We start from the raw sequence: 14812 nt of genomic DNA on the forward strand, positions 1-14812 counted from the left end.
ATCAGTAGAGCCATTTGCAAACTACATAAGAAAAAATGATAACATAAACAGTTTCACTCAATTCAAATTATTCTTCAAAAGTACAATTATTTGCTGACAATATAATACTCACCATAGGTAATTTAAACTCTTCAATAAGGCATATTGCAAATGCTATAGAACTTTTTGAAAAATGTTCTGGCCTAAAATTCAATAATAATAAATCTGAAACATTATTAATAAATAGTAAAGTAAGTACAGAATGGATTAAATATAATAACTTTAACTGGGGAAATGGGTCTATTAAATATCTAGGTGTGTATATAAAGCCTAGTTGGAAAGAAATGATACAAGTTAACTATAGAAATCTATTGGATAAAGTCAAAGAATATATAGACAAGTGGAATAAAATGTTCTTTACTTTTGAGGAAAAACTAATACTAATAAAGATGTGTATTCTTCCTAAAGTTTTGTATTTGTTTCAATCTATAATTATTAGCCCTCCAAAAAAATTAATAAAACAATTAAATTCACTTTTAATTAAATTTTTATGGTACCCACAAAAACCCAGAGTAAAATATGATTGGCACAATAGAGATTGGGAAAAAGGTGGAATCACATTCCCGAATTTAGAACTATATGCTGATTCATTTACAATTCATATCATAAGTAAGTGGTTAAGTAATAAGTATACATCAAATTGGAAAGATTTGCATACAAACATTTTATTATCTAATATAGATGAAAAAATAAACTGACTTTTTTACTGAGAATAATAAACTGTTTTTAACAGTGAAAGATTCAGTATATAACGAAAGCAAAAATGAAAAGCTACCATATTGCATTAGTTATATACCAAACAATTTTAAGAAAATTATAAACACACATTGCATAACAAGACATTTCTCAATATTAATGTTCCCGATAGCATTCACAAACAATTGCTTAGATTCTTTCAATATAAACAAAATAATAGAAATGAAAGGCAATGGGTTAAATTACTGGCACAAATTCCTTAGTATAAATAATATTCTTGACACTACAAGTCTCTTAGCAAGATACAACATAAATCAAGATAATTGGTTAAATATTCAAATCTTCAGAGAATATCTAATAAAGGAATTTAAAACAAGTCAAGTGTCATATACTTCACCTCAGCCTAAAATAATTTTACTTTTGTGTGAATCCTTGACCTACTTGACCTACTATCAACTAAACTCCCTCAAGAGACACTAGTCTTAGGAGACTTTAACATAGATTGGCATTCATGTAACAGTAATAACCCCACTTCCCATATCAACCTATATGGCTTCAAACAACTCATTAATAGTCCCACTAGAACTAATAAAACCAATAATACTGAAACCACATTGGACTGGATTCTTACTAATACTCCCTTACAAACCTACAACTCAGGCATACTTTCAGATGATCTTAGTGACCACTCTCTAACCTATATCATTAGATACAAAACTAACCTAACCTTACCCACCACATATAAAACTCTACGTACAAAAAAACATTTTAACTCTGCACAGTTTCTAGCCGAACTAATACATTGTAATTGGGCCCCACTAAAACATCTCCCACTTAATGAAGCAGTTGAATACTTCAATTTTACATTCCTATCTATCCTAGATCACCATGCCCCAAGCCGTACCATTAGAACCAAAACGAAAGCAGCACCCTGGCTAACCAAGAATATGAAGCAAAAAATTATTCTCAGAAATAAATCCTGGGATAAATGGTGGTCTACCAAAAACCAAACTGACCACCAAAACTTTAGGGAGCTGAGAAACAGCACCAAAAAAGCTATTCTGACAGATAAAAAGAACTATTACTTTCAATTACAGAAAAACACCATAAAAGAACCAAAAAAATTCTGGACTAGTATTAATAATCTTCTATCCCCTGGCCAAGCAATCATACCGAACCCTCAGGATTCTGACCCAGATAATCCCACACAAATAGCCAATGACTTCAACTCTTTCTTCACCAATGCCATCCAAACTCTTGCAAACTACCTTTCTTCTGACACTTCTAAACTACTCTCACCTAGTTCAACAACTACTCTTCCTCCCCTTCACCTACAACCTGTATCTACCTCCTATATCCAATCTCTACTCCAAAAACTAAAACCTACCACCCCATCTGCAGACAAGCTTCCTGCAGAATACCTGCAAATAGGAGCTAAAGCCACTGCCTATCCCATTGCCATCCTAATAAATAGATCTATAAAGGAGGGTATTGTCCCTTCTATCTGGAAAATATCCCATATCATTCCCCTACACAAAGGGGCAAGTCTAATGACTTCTCTAACTTTCGTCCCATAGCACTCTTATCACCCATAGCTAAAATCATGGAAAAATGTATCCATAAACAACTACTAAACCACCTTCTCCATAATAACCTACTTGCCAATAGTCAACATGGATTCAGACCTTCCCACAGCACCACTACTGCATTACTCTCCTTTACCAACTCCATCAACTATAACCGTAAAATCAATAAACTCTCATCTTCTCTCTTCATAGACCTATCAAAAGCCTTTGATATGGTTAATCATAAACTTCTTCTGTACATACTAAAATCTCATGCACTTGATCCCTCCTCCTTAACTTGGTTTACTTCTTATCTTGAAAATCGTCAGCAGGCAGTACTCTGGAAACGTTCACTATCTACCCTCCTGCCTATCTCTATAGGAGTACCTCAAGGGTCTATATTAGGCCCACTTCTATTTTCTATCTTTATTAATGACCTCCAATCAGCTATCCCTAACACCACTTGCATACAATATGCAGACGATTCCACTATAATCTGCACTGCTTCTTCTCAAGCTGAACTCCAATCTCTTACCCAAAAAACCTTTACCACTGTTGAACAGTGGTTCTCTGACCGTTGTCTACTCCTTAACCTCAAGAAAACCAAATTACTACTGTTCGCACCTACCCGCAAATCTACTTCCCTAAACTTCTCTATTACTTCCACTGATAACACTCATATTACTCCTGATTCTTCTACAAAACTACTAGGCATTACTATTGACAATAATCTTAACTTTGACTGTCACATCAATAACACAATAAAAGTAGTTAACAAAAAGATTGGATCCCTTTACAGAATCAAATCCTTCCTTACACCTGAAGCCCGGACCACCTTAGCCCAATCTCACCTCCTCTCTACCCTTCTATATGCTTCCCCTATTTACACTAATCTCTCTAAAAGTAACCTTAAGAAACCTGCTTCATCTTACCATAATATTGCTCGATTTGCCACAGGATCCCAGTTTAGAACACACCACTGCCTGAACTTAAAACAACTAAACTGGCTTGAACTTCCTAACAAGCTTATTTACCAACAGCTCTTAATAGCTCACAACATTCTATATCAACCATCCAAAACACCAATACTCTCTAACCTCCTTACTCCCTACAACAATCTGAAACAACTACGTTCTTCAGATAAACTACTAGTTAATAGTACCAAACCCAATAATGCTGCAGGAGATTGTCTTTTTTCCAACTCAGTTGGCAAAATGTGGAACAAACTTCCACTCAATATCTCATCTTTGTCCACTCTTCCACTCTTTAAAAAACAACTGAGAATCCATCTTAATAAACACTGGCTTTGCTCCTGTACCAATCCTGATTAACCTTTCTTCCTCCTTTCCTCTACCTCAATATTTTCTTCTCTCTATACTACATCCTGACTGATCCCCACTGACATAACATCCTTGTGGATATAACTTATCTCATATATACTATAAAAAAAAAAAAAAAAAAAAAAAATTTATGACATCGATATTAGTATGACTATAACCAAAAACAAGGTGTAGGCACTTGAAACCAACCAATAAATGTTAAAAAAGTGCCCTGGTCCGCTTGTAAGTATCCACACAGTATTTCACCAAAAAAACCCAGTCACTTAAAAAAATGTTCCGATAGCAGCAAGATCTCATCCAGATAGCAGCAATACTTAGAAAAAATAGCAGCGAGACCTCCAATTAAATGAACGCTCTTTAATACACTTTACAAACTGCGTTTTCGTCACCAAAGACTTCATGTACAGGAGATGGGGGACATATAAATGTGGTAGATGTCACCAATGCCCACATATTGTCGACAAGTCGGAAATTTACATTGATAGTAGGAAAAAAAGAATTATAAGTAAGGATCATTATAATTGTGAAAGTAGGGGGGTAGTGTATATAGCTATTTGTCAAATCTGCCAGTCTTTTTATGTAGGAAAGACCGAGAGGTGTCTCAAACGTAGAATTTACGAACATCATTATGACATCTCTAGGGCTAAGGTTACCAATGCATTATATAAACACAGCATTGCATGCACTGGAGCCAAATATGTATTTTTTGTGTTGGACCAGGTTAAACCTGACAGTAGGGGAGGATTATGGGAAGAAATCCTCGAAAATAGAGAACTATGGTGGCAGGTTTACCTGGATTCCAACAATAGCCCAGGAATAAATGATTTTTTAACTATAACTCCCCTTTTAAAAATAAGGGCAAATAAATTATAATGCAATTCCAACTGTGGACACTTGAGGGCGTATAAACACTGAGGATTGATTGGTTTCTCTCATTATGGGTATACATATACATATATATATTTTCTATACCAAAAGTGGTTTTAAACAATACAGTTTTTATAATTAGTTTTTGTACTTTTTAACTTTATAATATGAATTTGTAGCAAGTATTCACTTAGGAACAGTTTATAAGACAAATTCTGGTTTTAACATAGGAGTTTTTAACATAGGAGTTTTTAACAAAGCACGTAGCACTTTATGAGAAACTCATGAATATTCATGAATTACACGAAGTATTGAAATAATAGGTGTGTTTGAAATAAAACTTATCCAATCCAGTTGTTCTCAATCACTTCAAGGGAGTATTTAAATGTGTTCATTGTGTTTTTATGTTGTCTGATGAAGTCTTTGGTGACGAAAACGCAGTTTGTAAAGTGTATTAAAGAGCGTTCATTTAATTGGAGGTCTCGCTGCTATTTTTTCTAAGTATTGCTGCTATCTGGATGAGATCTTGCTGCTATCGGAACATTTTTTTAAGTGACTGGTTTTTTTGGTGAAATACTGTGTGGATACTTACAAGCGGACCAGGGCACTTTTTTAACATTTATTAGTATGACTATGTATTATTTACACTACGTTTTGATATTATCAAATTGCATATTGCAATTATTTAATAACTTTTTTTTAGGAATACTATCTTGTTATGTATATTTCCTCTGACATGTAAATTACCTATACTAAAGTCTGATTATCTTTTATGCTCAATTTTTGTTTTGTTTTGCTTTGTTATTTTTTTTTGTATTCCCTATACTTGTTATAACCATTGGAGCTTTTCTCCCTGGGCCTCCATTGAAAATGGACATATATCCAGCTGGACTAGCCCGGTCAACAAATGTAAAATAAAATAAATAAATAAATAAATAAATAAATAAATAAATAAAATTCTTTACAATTTAGCATGGGGTTTTCTTTATCTAAGATCTATAAGACATTGAGGGCTGACTTAAAACAGCATGATGGTTCTCTATGGAGTTTTATAGAAAATACTAACAAATTTAGCTTCTCTGATAATGACAAATTATTAACACTCAGGTCGATAAAACATACATGGAAATTTATACACAGGAATTATTTTACTCCGCAGAAAATTGCAACAATATTGAATAAAACTAGTCATAATTGTTGGAGATGTGATGAGAGTCTCTGTGCAGATTGGATACATATGTGCCTTGAATGTAAAATGATTGTTCCTTTTTGACTGAAATTTAGAGATTTTACAAAGGCATTGTGTACAGACAAATGCCTAATTACAGATACACTTTTATTACTCAATGCCCCAATACCAGATTGTATACCAAAGTCACAAATACATCTTTTATGGTCCATCTTGGCAATAGCAAGGAAAGTTATTACTTCAAATTGGAAAAGTAAAGTGATTGTCTCTTTTACTGAGTTTATACTATTGGCCAAGACAGTATGTAACAGAGAACTTGAAACTCTTAACTATAGGACAACAAGAATGACCCACAGAAAGTTATCTTGGTTGAAATTAAAAAAAATATTAAACAAAATGTAATATGTTGAACAAAGCCGTTTTAGTTATGAGCATTTTGTATATAATTGTACATAGTTGAGTATTTAATGTCATGTTAATGAATAATTATCTGTATAATGTAATAATTTCTTGATTTATGAAAATCAATAAAACAGTGTTATATAAAAAAAGAATGTTTAGTTATAGGAGAAGTGGAGGTAATAGAAACAAGATTTTCTGATCATCTTGCAATATGGCTAGATATAAAGGAAAATAAGGAATATAGAAGAATAGGCAAAGCAATAAAAAAGATAAATGAGAAAGCATGGAATGAAGAAGGAAAGAGATTAGTAATACAGCTATCAAAAGATCATATTACTGTGAGAACATTGTATAAAAATTGGTCTGAATGATGGATGATATTTAAAGAAAAATATAAAAAAAATTTACAGTGGCAATATGATGTGAGAAAAGTTGAGAAATAATGAACATATTACAATGCAGTGGAAGATTTAGAAAATAACGATATAAAGTACTTTGACAAAGACAAAGAAATCAAGAAAAATACAAAAAATGTTATATGAGTGTCAAAGGAAAAACAACTTCAAAAAGATCAACACATGGTAGGTTCAGGTTAAGGCACTTTAATCTTGCAGCAAGGAGACAAAAACGTGATAATACAGAGTTTGTCTAACTAGAATCAGGAAGTGAAGCCATTCTTGTACATTTTTTACAAGACATTGCCTACTAAGCTGACATAATAAATCACAACTTCTTTCAATATTATTTCATAGCAGCTATTTGTCCATGATTTTCTGCTGGCATATCAAGTTTACAAAAAAAACTTCCTAAGAAAAACAACGTGGCCTTGATGACTACCGGTCAGATACAACTTCTCACTATGCAATGTTACCATTTAAGGTACTATGGCTAATTCGAGCACAAAGCAAGTACAGATTGTAGTTCATTTCTTCAAGCAGTCTTTGTTCAACTGTATTGATCTTTTCTGCAGCTGTGCATGTTCTCATAACATGAACAAAGATGATTGTTCAAGTTCAGTAACATTATAGAAAACAGTATTGTTCTATTCATTATTTTCCTGACCTAGCAGATAATCACCTGCTTCTCAGTAAATTTCCAAAAGGCATAAACATGAATTTTGCTGTGCTAGCAAATACTAGGTCAGAGAGCATCTTGCAGTTTCAGAAAGCATATTGCAGTTTGAAAAAGCATCTTGTAGTTTCATATAAAACTAAGCTGTACATAAAATAGAATGAAATGTGTTAACTCTTTTAGCTTCTAATAAGCACTAAACATATACATTAATACATATTTTTCTAACAATGAGAAATGATATTTTTATGAGGGAAAAAGAGAAATGTTGAGTTATGTAAGCAGATTTCTAAAGGAAGATGGTTGTGTAATGAGAGACATATAAAATGTTAAAGGACAAATTAAAAGAACTCAGTAAAAGATTATAAATAGCGTTATACAATATGTACAAGAAATTTTTAAAGAACAAAGGTAGTAAAAAAACATTTGAAGGTAAAAATATTAACAGTAAAAGAGAATAAGAAATGGAGATTTCTTTATATGAGCTAGATAAAGTATTATGAGAAGTAAATATAGATTTGGCTACAGGACCAGATGGAATAGGGTATGAAACATATGAAAATTTAAGGGCTTGGCAAACAAAATATTTTTAAACATTTTGAATTAATGGTTAAATTAAAGTTTTATGTATAAAGACTTATATAATAAAATGCTTAAATTCATATGGAAGAAGGAAGATAGAAGACAATTTAAAAAATTGGAGACTGGTAGTATTGACTGATAATAATTATAAGATCTTTATGAAAAATAATGCAAAACGAGATTTTAAACTAAAATGGAAAATATTATGAAAGTCGGTATATATTGTATAAAGGGGAAGGGTTGTCAGTGATAGAGAAATTGTAGATGATATTATGAATAGAAACAAATAAGTGAAAATTATGCTAGGAGACATTAATAAGGCATTTTATGCAATTGAACATGAAATCTTATGGGGAATACTGAAAGAATATAATATAAGTGAAAAAGTTAGGAAGTTATGCATGTCAGTGTATAGTAATAATAAAGTAAAAATATATGTAAATGGCTGGGTAGGCCAAGAGGTGCACATGAAGACTGGTGAAAGACAGGGATGCCCAAAGAGATGGCATTTTAATAAATGCAAAAAACAAAATTTGGATAAGAGAATAAATAATTTGCACAAATGGCTGTATAGCAATGATAGGGATGTCTTTAAATAAACAGTAAAGTAAAGGTTTAGGTGCTGTAGTAAAGATAAGGGGTATGCATTTTACAATTAATTAAATTCCAGTATTAGGTATACAATTTAACCACCACCGCGGATAATAAAAGTGCTTATTTTTTTACAAGTTATTTATAATAAAAGTGCTATAAATAACTTGTAAAAAATAAGCAAAAAAAACAGGATACTTAAAGTTATATATTGGAGATCAGGGTTTGCTCAGTGCCCTTCCTCCAATTAACTCAGTGTGAAATGACAGAAACACTCACAAGTTAACTTCTTAAGTAACAGAAAGTTGAAACCAGAAACAACTTTAAAAAAAGCTTGAAAGAACCAAAGAGGTGCTTACTCCAAGCTGTAGTCCAGGTAACCCCAATCAGCCAATGACCATAAACACTCCCCTCTCATTGAAATGCAAGAATGGCTTTGGCTAAACTAAGATGGCCTGGAACATGTGCTCAGACACACAGCATCTACAAACAAACAACTAGGCCCAAAACACAAGCCTGAATATGGACAATGCTACAACTACCCACACTACTTAGAATGTTTATCACAGCAGAAAAGCAGCAGTGAGCCTTTAAATGAAAGTTTTAAACAGATAAAGGAGCAAGGAGACTCTAGAGAATGCTTTTAACTGCAGACAAGTTATATGATACACTCCTTGGCAGGAAATCAGAACAAACAAACCCAAACAGGTGCTTAACAAATGTAGAAAATTTCCAGTTAATACCTCACACACAGGGAAACTAGCTTGAAAAGTATGCAGCAGACAATAAAAGTGCTATAAATAACTCGTAAAAATAAGCAAAAAACAGGATACTTAATGTTATATATCACAGATCAGGGTTTGCTCAGTGCCCTTTCTCCAATTAGCTCAGTGTAAAAAAATGTCTGAGCTGCAAACTCTTATGGGGAGTCAGATCTACCCATGTTGCATAGGAACAGGGTTTCTTTGAGAACTTATCCTTCTTTAATGTCTATAGTGGTATCTGAGTTTATTTTGTCATACTACCCATCTCCCCATGTTCTTTCCTCAACCTAAAATGAGAGAGAAAGGGTACTCCATACCTTGGACATCCACAGACAACTCAGATACTTTCTTGACAGAACTAAATCTTTCAGATCTTCAGATCAATTGTTCATTTCTTGTGAAGGTAAGAAGATGGGACAACTTGTGTCAAAGCAGACTATTTCCAAATGGTTGTCTAAAGATCTTACCTGTTGTTATACTCAACATGACAAATCTATTCCAACCAAGATCAAGGTCCAGTCTACCAGGGCCTTGGCATCATCTATGGATTTTGGGAAAGAGTTATATGCTGGCAGTATTCTATAAACTGCTACATGATCCTCTGTACTTGCTTTTACTAAGTCCTATAAGCTTGATTCCTTCTCTACATCTAGATCAAGTTTTGCTAGGACCATTCTCCATGGACTTCTGGGCCTTCTTTTTCCTCCCAAATATAGTTAGCTATGGTAATCTACCCATATAGCTAAGGCTACTGCAGAAATGATCAATATGAAGAACATAGTACAGTTCTGTAAGTTAAACTTACCATAACAATAGGTGTTTGAATGATCACTGTTGCAATAGCTGCTCCCTCCCTCCACCCACCTTATTTCTGAAGTGCTTTTAATGCCAGGGTTTAGATATTTACTTTTTGTTATTCCTAGCATTGTACTTTCAGGGCTCAAACTCCCTCTCTGTGTTGGCACTAAAGCTCTGAAGGGCTTCATGCCCAAACTTATATTTTAGTCAACTCATCTCAAGCTGCTTGACAGTTTAGGCATGTGGAATGTGTCTTGAATCGTTGGAAGCTAGCTGGACATTATATCATTTGCAGGATATAACCCATATAGCTAAGGCTACTGGAGCAGTGATCATTCAAACATCTACTGTAATTGTAAGCTCAACTTACTCAACTGTACTTTGTAAATTATTTCTTTACTAATGTTGTACAATTAACATTGTTTCAGTATGTGCTTCTAGTAAATTCAAGTCACTGGTTACTCTTATTTTTCTCACCTATGCTTCAAGCAAAAAGTGTGTGAATTCCTGCAGGTCATCAGCACCTGTGTGTTCCATGGTTGTGTTATTGTAACAGTTAACACAATCAACAGTATTGGCGTTATCCTCAAACATGTAATATCACAGGTCTCATAAGAATATTTAACCCCTATCGCAACACCTCCACCAGATAATTTGTTTGTTACAATAAAAATATTTATACCCTGTCAAAACTGGTCTCCAGTCTTTTAACCATGTTTCACTAAAAAAAAATCAGTCTTATGGGAATGCTGCAAATTTTCAATAAAAATGTTAATACTAATACTTTCTTTCTAAAACTCCAAGCATTAACAACCAGCACAGATATAGCAAATGTTACTATTTGTGAACTCTTAAATTCCTGACCTGGCAAAAATTCTGTTTAATGTAGTCCAATATTACAACATATCTGCTGCAAAAATTCTATTCCCTTGTCTTTACAAGTGGAATTCATTCTGTCTAAATAGACCTGTGCATAAACTTAGGGTTACATATTATATACATTTCCACTTTTAAAATGTGGCATTTTATTCATGTAGGTAGGCATTTACCCTAATTGCTTTTCATTTACTCTTTCCAGACTTTCCATTCTATATGAGATTTGTGAAAAATCTGTCCTAACACTGGTAGAAGCTATTTTATGTAAGTGGACTGTAATTTCCATACTAGGGCTAGAGAAAGTTTCTCGGCTTCCTCATTGTTGTATGATCTCGGCATTGGTATAATGATTTTTGTAAGGCCATGGAGAGCGCAGGAGACTTGTCATGCTGCAAAAGCAGTCTTTTGTATTTTTATTTGTTTTCAGCTACACGCTTCATGGATAATTTTTGTGATGAAAATGTTTGCTAGTAGTTCAAACCTTTGAATAAAGGTAATAGAACTCACTCTCTTTATATCTGTCTGTCTATATATATGTATATGTATATCTATATCTATCTATATATATGGGATTAGGGTTAGCGTACATGAGTAAGGTGTTAAAGGGGATAAAGATTCCCTACCCACCCTTATCCATGTATGTGAGCTAACATTTAACCTATTCCTGCCCCTAAGCCCTAACCTATGCATTACATTACATTACATCACATTATTAAAGACCCTTTGCCTAAAAGTACCACTGTTCTGGTGGTATCTTTTCTTTATTTTATAGCTGGGGTTTACTGATATAGGGCTTTTTTGGTGTGAGATAAATATTCAGTGGTTTGTGATTAACTTTTAACAGTGCTTCAGTGTTTTGTCCATTTGCTATTTTTTCAGTCATTCTGGGCTCACTGTTTTTTCGACAAACTGAAATTTCGATGGATCAAAGTAGACCCATATATATATATATATATATATATATATATATATATATATATATATATACACACACACACATATATATACATATATATATAGATACACTTTACAATCACAAAATACTGACATCGCAAATTTTAGTATCTCGACACAAAAGTGCTGAAAGTACAGTATATCAAAACCTCAAAAAACTGAACATCAAAATACTGAAACTTCTTAATATCAAATTTTCAGTATGTGATGTTCTGTGCACACACCCTCCACCATACAAACAAATACACATACATGTTCTTGCTCACACTACAACAAACCAACAAAACACACACACACACAAACCAGACCCACCTAATCAATCTATAAGTGGGGGGGCACCACCCTTGTGAGGGGTTGCGCCCATCCACAACCCCACTACTTATATATTCAAACTCTGAGGTCACACTAAAAAGAATAAGGAATCAAACCCATTGCTATGCATTCTACACTTCCATTGCACAAACACATTATGTACAAATATCACCACTTTCAGTACTTACACACTCATATACTCTTACTTACCTACCCTAACTTACACCTAAAACTTCACAAAACACTCAAATAATACCAAATCCCTACCCAAAACCTTTAAACGAAAAACACTTCCTGACTCTCTAATTATAACCACACATCGGCAGCCATTTCTATATGCCAGACCACACTGCACTTTAAAGACACAGTAAACCAAAAGTAAAATAGTGGCTCACCACAACTGCAGATTAAGCAATTTCACATTCAATCAAATGCAGTTTCGACTAACTGAACTTTCGACACTTTCGTCTTGAGATACTGAATATATATATATATATATATATATATATATATATATATATATATATATATATATATATATATATATATATATATATATATATATATATATAGTTCCCCTTTATAATTGTGAAATACTGAATCTCGAATTTCAGTATTTTGCGACCATAAAGGTGAAACCTTCAAACACTGAACCTTCACAATACCGAAACTACAAATCCCGAACACATACACCACACATAAACCACAACATCCCCACTACAAAACAAATAAACACACAAAAACAAAACAAATAAACACACAAAAACAAAACAACACACATCTACATACCTACACATAAGTAAGGGTGCAAGCCCCCCTGCACCCCCATGTGGGGGGCTGCACCCCCCACATCTCCCTACTTATATATACTAACTCCAAGATCGCACTAACAGTAAAAGACAGTACACTCACACCAAGACATTCCACAGTCCCTCACACAGACACACACACACACATATCACACATAGACAAACACCAACACATTCAACAATTACACACTCATAAGTTCACCTTCCTACCCTAACCCACAAAAACAACTTACAAACAATCTCACATACACTCAAACTCCCACCCAAAAACCTTACAAAGCACTCATTCCACATAAAAACATACACTATGGCGAACAACATCCAAACCAAGCAGAGCACGTCACATAACATAAAGCCATAACCGCAAATTCAAAATATTCAAATTCGTGATTATGCACTTTCGACATTCTAAAAATTTGCCTTTATAGTCACGAAATACTGAAATTCAAGATTTCAGTATTTCGCAATTATGAAGGGGAACTATATATATATATATATATATATATAAAATAAAATGTATGTATGTATATATATATATATATATATATATATATATATATATATATATATAAATACTGCACTGGTGGTGCTGTGGTAACGTTGTCGCTTCACAGTAAGACGCTGTTCGGTTTGATTCTCAGGTAGAACGTCTTCTGTGTGGAGACATGCGTGAATGGGCATACCTTCATTGAAGGCTGAGCGTCAGAGCTGGCAACTCGGTACGTAAAAATCTACTGCCAATCATTAGCAGACTGGAGTTCCGCTGTGGCGACCCCTAACCGGGAAAAGCCGAAAGACACAAACATATATAAATATATATATATATATATATATATATATATATATATATATATATATACATACACACACACACACACGCACACACACACACACACACACACACACACACACACACACACACACTCATATATACATATATATATATATATATATATATATATATATATATAGACAGAGAGAGAGAGACGGAGTGAGAGAGAAATAAAACTTTTAAACTGTTTCATTCTCAAAGTACATTGCATAAAGCTCTGCTGTGGGATTGTGAAATGAGAGCTGTGTAGTGATATCACTGTTCTTGCAAAATCCTTCTATACTTCTTTTATTCACACTGCCTTGGGATATTAACAGTGAGTTCTTTGTTCATTAGTCTTTATATTATTCTCATACTTAAACATACACTTGCCAAATAGCTGTTGCACACATTAAGGAAAAGACATATGTACACACAAACTCTCAGAAAAGGAAAGGTGCTACAATCCCATAAATTAGGGAAATATGCAGTGTCAGTCTGAGAAGGCCACCTGTAAATTATTTCATTAAACATCAGGATAATCTTTTTTTTTGTTTTTTCAAAATGCACGTTTCTTTAATGAAATAAAATAAGATTCAAGGAATGAATGACATTGGAATTGCTATGCTGATGAAACTGAAGCACTGAACATTTAAAAATAATATGGAGATAACCACATCTAGCCCTATTCATGAAAGACTCCCACACATAGATATATTTTCAAGAGGTTACTGATTTTTTTTTTTCTGGTACCGAGATGCTCCATGCACCTTTGTGTTTGTATTACCCATGATTATGATTATATTTCTTACCATGTATTGTTCATTATTTTAGATGCCATATTGTTACATCAAATTGTGTTTCCTCAGCCATCTTTGCATGCAACAATCCCTGTTTCGGGACATGAATGTATGTATATATGTATGTATTTATCTGTTGGTTTATTTTTGATTTAGTAGTTTGCATTAAATCTCAATAATATCTGCTCCTGTACTAATTTTAAAATTATTCTTTATAAACTGCCAGACCATTCTTTCTAATGTATGCACCTGGAAATTACTCCATGTATCAGAATGAAATTAAATGTCCTTCTTTCTGCTGATTATATGGGACTTAGTGTCATTTTAATATACAATGAATGAAAAG

This window comes from Protopterus annectens, chromosome 5.part0 (assembly GCF_019279795.1).
Source record: "Protopterus annectens isolate FY-2018-M chromosome 5.part0, PAN1.0, whole genome shotgun sequence".
NCBI lineage: Eukaryota > Metazoa > Chordata > Ceratodontiformes > Protopteridae > Protopterus > Protopterus annectens.